Below are 8,960 nucleotides of genomic sequence, written 5' to 3' on the forward strand. Positions count from 1 at the left end.
CTCCAGTACCTCATATATGTCTCCCCATTTACTTCTGGGGAACAATAGATCTCCAGTACCTCATATATGTCTCCACATTTACTTTTGGGGATCAAAAGATCACCAGTATCTCATTAATGTGTTTGTCTCCAATCATGTAAAGTCACACATGTGTACAATATCTGTGGTGTTTTGGCAACACATTCACAATGATGTACTTGTAAGTCACAATCAAAACACTTTTCAATATATGCATAACCATGTTATTTTTTTTTTTTAAATAATCCCAATGTTATGCATACTCTCTCTTGTACATACGTCTACCAGCATGTCCTGCTTGTCTAGTCTTACTGTTAGCAGAGATTTCTTATGGATATGGGGTGGTGGGGTAGCCTAGTGGTTAAATCGTTGGATGAACCGGGTTCAATTCCCCACATGGGTGCAATGTGTAAAGCCCATTTCTGGTGTCCCCCGCCGTGATATTGCTGGAATATTGCTAAAAGTGGCGTAAAACTTAACTCACTCACTCTTATGGATGAGGAAATGGTTTTGTCACTTTTTATTTTATTGTTCTACCAGAAATACTCACCCTTTTGCATTAAAATAGTTCCCCAAAGCTGTACACCGAAGGATATCTGTAAACAATCAAGAGACCAGACAACCCAATGATCACAAGTGTGTAATGGACTAACCAATTATACCACTACTGTTTTTTCTTGATATTAGAGAGGCAATGCCATTTTGACTGCAAACAAATCTAGGGGAGATCTATTTTCTGGAGGTTATTTTATTTGGAAAGGACTCAAGTCATTAATTCCCAGACAAGCAGGCTAAAAGTAAAATTAAGGATGATAGCGAATAATATCTGTCATGGTCAATAAAAGAGATACCGGAGAGCTAATAATTCATGAAATATGAATCAAAATCCCACACTGTTTTAATGGCCTGTCAGTTACGTTAAGTGACTGCATTTTTATCTGTTTTATATCAAAATATTACGATGTTTAAAACTTGCAAAAAATGTTAAGAATATTTATCAAATATATTACAGATAAAACACTACATGTATATAACAAGACATATATCTTTATGATTTAATAAATTTTTGTACTCATGTACTCAGTAATATTTCAGCTATATGATCTGTAAATAACCGAATCTGAATCAGACAATCCAGTTACCAACAGCATTAACATCAATCTACACAATTCACATTATGATGACATGTGTCAACCAAGTCAGCGAGCCTGACCACCGGATTCCGTCTGTCACCTCTTACAACAAGCAAGGGTTGCTGAAAACCAATTCTAACCTGGATCTTCTGATGTGACTGACTGACTGACTGAGTTTTGGTTTTACGCCGCTTTTAGCAGTATTACAGCAACATCATGGCGGGGAACACCAGAAATGGGCTTCACACATTGTACCCATGTGGGGATTCGAACCCGGGTCTTCGACGTGACGAGCCAACGCTTTAACCACTAGGCTTTCTGATGTGACAATCTTGTTAGGGGTTTCATGGTTTAATGGATTTTCTAGGTTAACAGAGCATAAGTAATGTCACCAGTGTTGTTTTAATGTAAATTTCTGAAATCAGACCCTTGGAATAAATAAAAACAAACAAAAAAGAAAGATGATCCTGCATACCATCAATCAAAAATCTTTTGCATTTCATTTTTTCACTTTTTTCACAATTTATGATACACTCAAATCCTGATTCAAGACAATAAATTGGTCTGGAGAAAAAAATATTTTTTCTGCATTTATCAAATAATAGTTATATATCAGTTTAACACATTTTTAAAGGACAATCATAGAACATAAAAATGAATAAGAAAGGTCAAAATGAGAATGACTGTACCAACAAAGCAATTATTGTAACTTTAACTCTTGAAACTAGAGGAATTAATATTAACAAATCAATAAATTAAATTGTTCCTAAATGTTAACATATGAAACTCCAACTTCCAACAAAACAATAAATCAAAATGTCACTAAAGGCTGCACTGAAACTGGTCCCAACAACAACCAGTGTTTAATGCCTGAGCCTTGTCTGAAGCGATATAATATGTCCCCTCACTCACTCACCACAGGTAGAATAACAGAATGACATAATATGATTTGTTTGTTTAATTGTGGTAAGGTCGCAACACCTATTCTTAAAAACCTGTTATCACCTTGCAATCAAGGATATCCAACACTTCCGTGGTGCCATTTCCCCAAGATAAACGCCACCTATTCGATTGAGGAACATGTAAGCCAACATTTTGATGATGCAGCCAACATCAATTAACTACACAAGCATGTCCTGGCTTCTCTGTGGACAGTCTATAGTCTGCACCCATCAATAAATGCCCCATCCTACCATGTATTATTGTACTATAAAAAAAGGTACAATCACTTCCTGACACCCTATAAAACACTTAGCTTGTATGCTTATGTGGGTGTAGCGTTCACCACAACACTTATTGTGTCGTGTTGTAATCCTACATGCACAACTTTTACATCCAGCGCACAGAGTGCTCAATAATCCAATAATGTCGATCAGAGTGGCTTTTTGAATAAAAGGACAATCAATTCCATCTATTGAACCACTAGCTCACAGCAAGCTTTTTATGTCCATGTCTTTGCACAGTTCTCTGGAACTCTGGAATGGTCAACTTGAGTGAGGCTTCCATCGATAAGAATAGGCTTCTAATGCCGTGCTGTATGTTCTCGCAGTGTGACAAGAACACTTATACACTTCAACAAGCCGTAGAACAGCTCTTCTGTTACTTAAGTCAAGAATCATTGGCACGTTTCTACAAAAATATTTTTTTGTCGAGTTGTCATGTTTTGACAATCACTGCTCGTATGCATTATTATGTAAGATTAAATGTCTATTATATACTTTTGCTTTTGGAAGTTTTGAATCATTTAATTAATACAGGGTAAATAAAAAATGAGGATATTGAAATGAGGTTGTTATAACATATTGTCTAACTGTTTTTAAATGAATAGAGAGATTTTGTGACAATAGCTTGTTATACATTACATCACTACAAAAGTGCATGCACGCGTGCATACGTGTGTGCATGTGTGTGCATGCATGCATGTATGTGTTATGTGAAGTAAAAAAGATTCAGTCAAGTACCAAAAGTTGAAATTGCACCAAAGAGGAATTGACTACATTGTAAAAAAATGATTTCATGATACAGTAGTGCTATTGTTTAATCCAGACTAATATGCCGATTTAACTTGCGAAGTTGCATTACCTGTACAAAGACACATATTGTTAGGCCATAATAAATTAACAAGTATGTTTTTATTGCTGCCTGCTTCACTACATTTTATTGTCTATATGTGCCTATGTGAGAATAATCAATGTGGCATGTCCCTTCATTCTTTACTATCTGAAATACACCATATATGTATTCCTTTCAAGTTACCATGCACAAACAAACACTTACATTTTTTATCAGAATTTGTGTCAGTTGTGGTGCTACCAGGCGTGCAGAACATCCTTGACCTTTTTACTGAATTGGTGTCATAGAGCTTTCATCATTATTTTTCCACTAAAGGTTTGTTCTCACAGTGTGACTTGTAGTAACGACTTGTAGTAACGACTTGTAGTAACAACTCGTAGCATGCAACACACTTGTCATCTGAGAACACCCATATCGTAATGATTTGAAATCGCACACAACTATTTGCAACTGAGTTGTAAGGCATAGGGCTTGCCCTAATTCCTAATACAAGTCGCAAGCTCTCGACCAATCAAATTGCTTCGATCTGTGTCCACCTCAGAGTGACATCCCTTTTGTTTATGTTGACATCATGTCAGAGACACGACTGAAAAAAAATCGACCTTACCAGGGAAGAAACCAAGCAGTTTATACATTTTCAGGAATGTTTATGAGATGTTCTGCCTAAGAATCCAATTGTGGACCCACACCAATTTAGGCTTTCTCTTATTCTTTTTTAATGACAGTGATGTAGAATAACATTAGCGTTAGCGTTTCTTCCTCATTCAATGAATCCATGTTGCTGAGTCATACAAGGGAATCCCGCGAGATATGAGTTTTATTCAACTCAAAAAGTACACAAATAACAAAGTCATTATGATCTTTGTTGTTACTACAAGTCATATACTACAAATTGTAACTACATGTCACACCGTGTGAATGCACTTAGAATCCGTTTCACCAGATAATCGGGGTCAATATAATACTCTAGCACTGATCGGAATCTACCTCAATACAGGTTACTCTGATTCTGTAAACATTTTGTCAATAAATCTATGCACAAAATTTCATTTATGAATAAGTTGCCTGCAAATCTAATAATTAATTAATAATTAATTAATTGTAGCCTTAATTGAAAAGATAAGAAGATGCCAGTTCTTATAAAAGTTATTGGTGCTTCTGCCAGATATGTTTCAACTTCATGCATTATAATCTGTCTACATGTAGAAGAGGTAGAAACTGCCACTTGATACGACATACAGCAATATTGCTACCACTGGAAGTATTGTAGTGTGATACTATCTGTATCAGTGCATATATCGAATACTATATAATGGTATCTGAGATCAATGAGATGATTCTTAATATAAACGTCTATTTTAGAATGTCTCTCATTTCTTAATTAAACCATTGTGACCTAACGGTTGGATTTCAAGTAAATTGCATTTCAAAATAACATGTCCTGTATAATATCAAAATATTTGAATCAGAGTTAATTAAGGCACCAACTGTGTTCACAGGGATTGGAAGATGCTGCTCGATGACACTCTGCCAGATGCCTTCAAGAATGGTATGCCAATGGTCTGGCTTTCATTCTGAATGTAACATGAAACGGTTATCAGTATGTATATCGACAACAATATCAACAATCATTACATCAGTGTACTTTTGAAACATTGATCTTATGAATTGTTTTCTTTGTCCACTTTTAACATTTAACATTATTAGCCTCAGTCATTTTGCCTATTCTCTCCTAATTGTAATGTTAATGAACAATTTAAATATATTTTTAACAGCGTATTGTCAATGTGTGAAAAGGACAAAGACATGATATATCTTTCGGGGTCATCTGCATAACTTAAAAAACTAGCAAAATTTTAGAAATTGTTATAGATATTACTTTTAAAATTTATATTTGAGCCTAAACTGAGTTTTCAGAAAGCAATTTTTCAATAGATGAACATGAGAAAGTACGGAAGCGTAGTAGTCTTACTATCTCCTACGTAGTACTTAATATCTCCTACATAGGACTTAGTATCTACGTAGGACTTAGTATCTCCTACGTAGGACTTACTATCTCCTACGTAGTACTTAATATTTCCTGTAGGAGATGATTAATCTGAAATGGTCGACTTAAATCCCCAGACACGCACACGATCTCCTGTTTCACTGTCTCAGTCACTGTGAGAGTCTACAGTCATTCGTTTCATTCACTATTAAAGTCTACAGTTATGTGTTTTATTTACTGTTAGAGTCTACTATCATGTGTTTCAATTTACTATTAGAGTCTATTGTTTCCTTCACTATTAGAGTCATGTGTTCAACTGATTGTTGCACATTACTGCCGTGTGTTGGACCGACTGTTATACTTTACTGCCTTGCATTCAGTTTGCTCTACTATTACGCGTTGCAGTTAGTTCACTGTTATATGTTGCACTTTGTTACACTTTACTATTATGCGTTGGATATTTCAGAGGTCTTTGCACATGAATCATAATCTGTGTGTACAGACGTGTCTTAGACTATCGGTGGCAATCTATGTGTACATATCCCCTTATATTTATACAAATAAATATAATGACAATTCTTTGCCTTTTTGAGTTTCATATTGTTTTACGCCGCACACAACACTTGTCCACCCCAGTCAAGTCAACCTGTAAACAATTACGAAAAATGCCGCAAACGAGCGTTGCATCCGATCCAACCTAGCCCCATCAAGACAAGCAACAACTTGCGGAGGTCGTGTTATAACCCCGAGTTTCATATCACAACCTCACCCCAACCATCCCACCCACCTGTGTGTGTGTGTGTGTGTGTGTGTGTGTGTGTGTGTGTGTGTGTGTGTGTTTGTGTGTGTGAATAGATGTATGTATGATAGATTAAACATAACCATACCCAAACCTCCATTACTGCAATTAGAACAGGGTCCACGTCACCCTAACGTAATACACACACAATAACACTGTATAGTAACACTGCGTTAGTGTCATGAATATTCACTGACTCACATTTCAACTATCTAACGTCCTGCATAGCCAAACATTTCTCAACTTAATAACCATCCTTAAAAAGGATATATTAAGTACTACGTAGGAGATAGTATGCCCTACGTAGGAGATACTAAGTCCTATGTAGGAGATAGTATGTCCTACGTAGGAGATACTAAGTCCTACGTAGGAGATATTAAGTCCTACATAGGAGATAGTGACCCCAAAAAGATTTTCACCGTGGCCCTACTACGCTTCCGTAAGAAAGTCTTTTGCTTAAACAATTTTTCATTTTTTTAGATGTTTTTAGTTTTTAAAGACAGCAAATGCTTATGGTAAAAAGTTCATCCTTCTTATGACTATAATCTCTGTCTTAAGTTGAAGATATTTGCCCTTTTCCAATTATTGCCATACTTTTGGCACTTCTTGTCAGAAGTAAAAAAATAGGCAAAAACTGACAGCTAACATGTCTGATAATATTCATACAAAGAGTTTGATTTGTAACATGTGACACATGAGGCTGTCTAGATCCTGCCTCTTCTTTTGTAAAACAAGTAATCAAATTTCCCTTCCTTCATAGGTAGTGCTATAGATCTGTACAAAAGTGTGACAGGTTTATGAAGGTACAGAGAATGGTGGTGGTCCTTCTTCTGTATCAACATTCCTTTGTACTCAGATTCAGGTTAAGACTTGCTGTGTGGGATGTAGATGTCAGAGTCTATAGCTCTGATACAAGCAATGACACTTTAAAGTCCTGGGGATGACAGATCTTCTGATGTAAAAGCTTGACCATTGTTACTGGTTGTCAGCTGGCTGGGCAAAACTCAGCAAAACTCATTTAAACTTCATTTGGAGAAAATATATTTTATGAACAATTACTTTCGATACACTGGAACTGTATGTGAGAAAATATGTTTTAAAATGGTTATTTTTGATGAAATGCAAAGTTTTATTGTCAAACAACATAAGTTTATATCAGTACTGGCTGCCATGGTCCGTTAAACCTAACTATGATTTAGCTAGAAAAAATGTAAGATCTTCAAACTCCTCTTATTCTAGGTACGAAAACCACACCTGATACCCTGATATACAGGTACCTAACAGTCCCTTACATAATGCAGCATCTAGTATTCAAAACCACAATCAACAGATCCTGGCAGGATCAAGGGACACAATTCTGATAAAAATGCCTTAGACAACTAGCCCACCCAAGCCTGCTTCAGCATCTATGTGGTATTGATGTTTAAGCTTCCAGATCACACAGATTGCTTACAGAGGCAGAAGATGAAACATGCCCACTATCGTAGCAGCCTCCACCTCAGCACAATTACTGATGGTCAATTTAGTTTTATTTCAAAACTCTACAATAGAGTGTTACATTTTATTTTTGTTCATCTTCACTATTGATTCCCTTTAGAAATATTCTGTTACTTATCCCATACCACCTACTGGGCTTAAATGGATCCTGTAAATGGCATGTCAGGACTGTTTAGAATGCTTGTGACAAGTCGAACACGGCATGGTCCTCTCCGATAAGGGGACATTAATCCATGCATATGATCACTCAACCAATAGAATTAGTCTGATCTCGCACCACGCACATTTGAATCCTACTATCACGCTACACTGATCTCCAGCTCACAGACCCAGGGGGTATTTTTGGTTAAATGAGTTCTGGAAAAACTAGCAAGGATTAGGCGTGGTTTTCCTTTGATGGAGATGACTGGAGGCACGATGGGGAGGCGTCATGGCGTGGAGGATTAACACTATGAGGTATAAAGATGTCACTATGAGGAGGAGTGTTCAAGGCTTTTGCTTATTCTATCGACAGGTCCTTTTAGGTCATGGTTATCTCCTCATTTGGGGATAATGATGGATATGATAACTGCTGCTATTCATAGCTTCGGCTAATTAATTTCTCAGTTGATGTGACAAATTCTGATGTGGTCAAGGATTTGTATTTGAGGTTACTTACTGAATAGGGTTCTTAGGATTTCTGTCGCCCCATTTGGTGTTGAGAATTTTTCTGGGCGTTTTTATTGTTTATGTTTCTATATCTACAGCTCCAGTATCCAGTCCTGAAGTTTTATTGTGCCTCTTTGCATGTTACAATTCAAGTAATGTTATACTGTTGGTATTGTTACCATCCATCCATCTGTCAGTCTCCTCATCCATCCATCCATCATCCATCTATCTGTTCATCCATCAATCCATCGGTCTGTTCATCCATCAATCCATCCATCCATCTGTCTGTTTATCCATCCATCCATCTGTCTGTTCATCCATCAATCCATCTGTCTGTTCATCCATCCATCACCCATCATCATCCATCCATCATCCAACTATCCATCCACCAATCCACCCATGTATCCATCCATCCATCCCCCATCCATCTATCCATCCACCAATCCAAACATTCATCCATCCATCCATCACACCAAATGACAACATCCCCTCTCTCCTTCACCAAGCCACCTAAGATGTCCATTTGGCCAAAGGGTTTAAGAGGCTCATCTCAACAAGTGCTCAGGGTTTCATGGAAGCTTTCCTCTTACATTAGCCTGACATGACTAATCCATCCATCTTTGATACTGTTCTAACCAGTAAAAACACAATCTCTACTCAACTCATATCTCAGTCATCTTGACCTCCACTCACACAGAGACCATCACTGTCAGCACTGCATTAGTGACTGAGTTGTATAACAAGTTGTTTTGATGCCACTGTCAGAATTTAAATATTCCTGCTGAGCCATGACAGCTTAAACATG

The sequence above is a fragment of the Haliotis rubra genome, unplaced genomic scaffold (assembly GCF_003918875.1).
Source record: "Haliotis rubra isolate DU_JTF1 unplaced genomic scaffold, ASM391887v1 Scf3, whole genome shotgun sequence".
In the NCBI taxonomy this organism is placed as follows: domain Eukaryota; kingdom Metazoa; phylum Mollusca; class Gastropoda; order Lepetellida; family Haliotidae; genus Haliotis; species Haliotis rubra.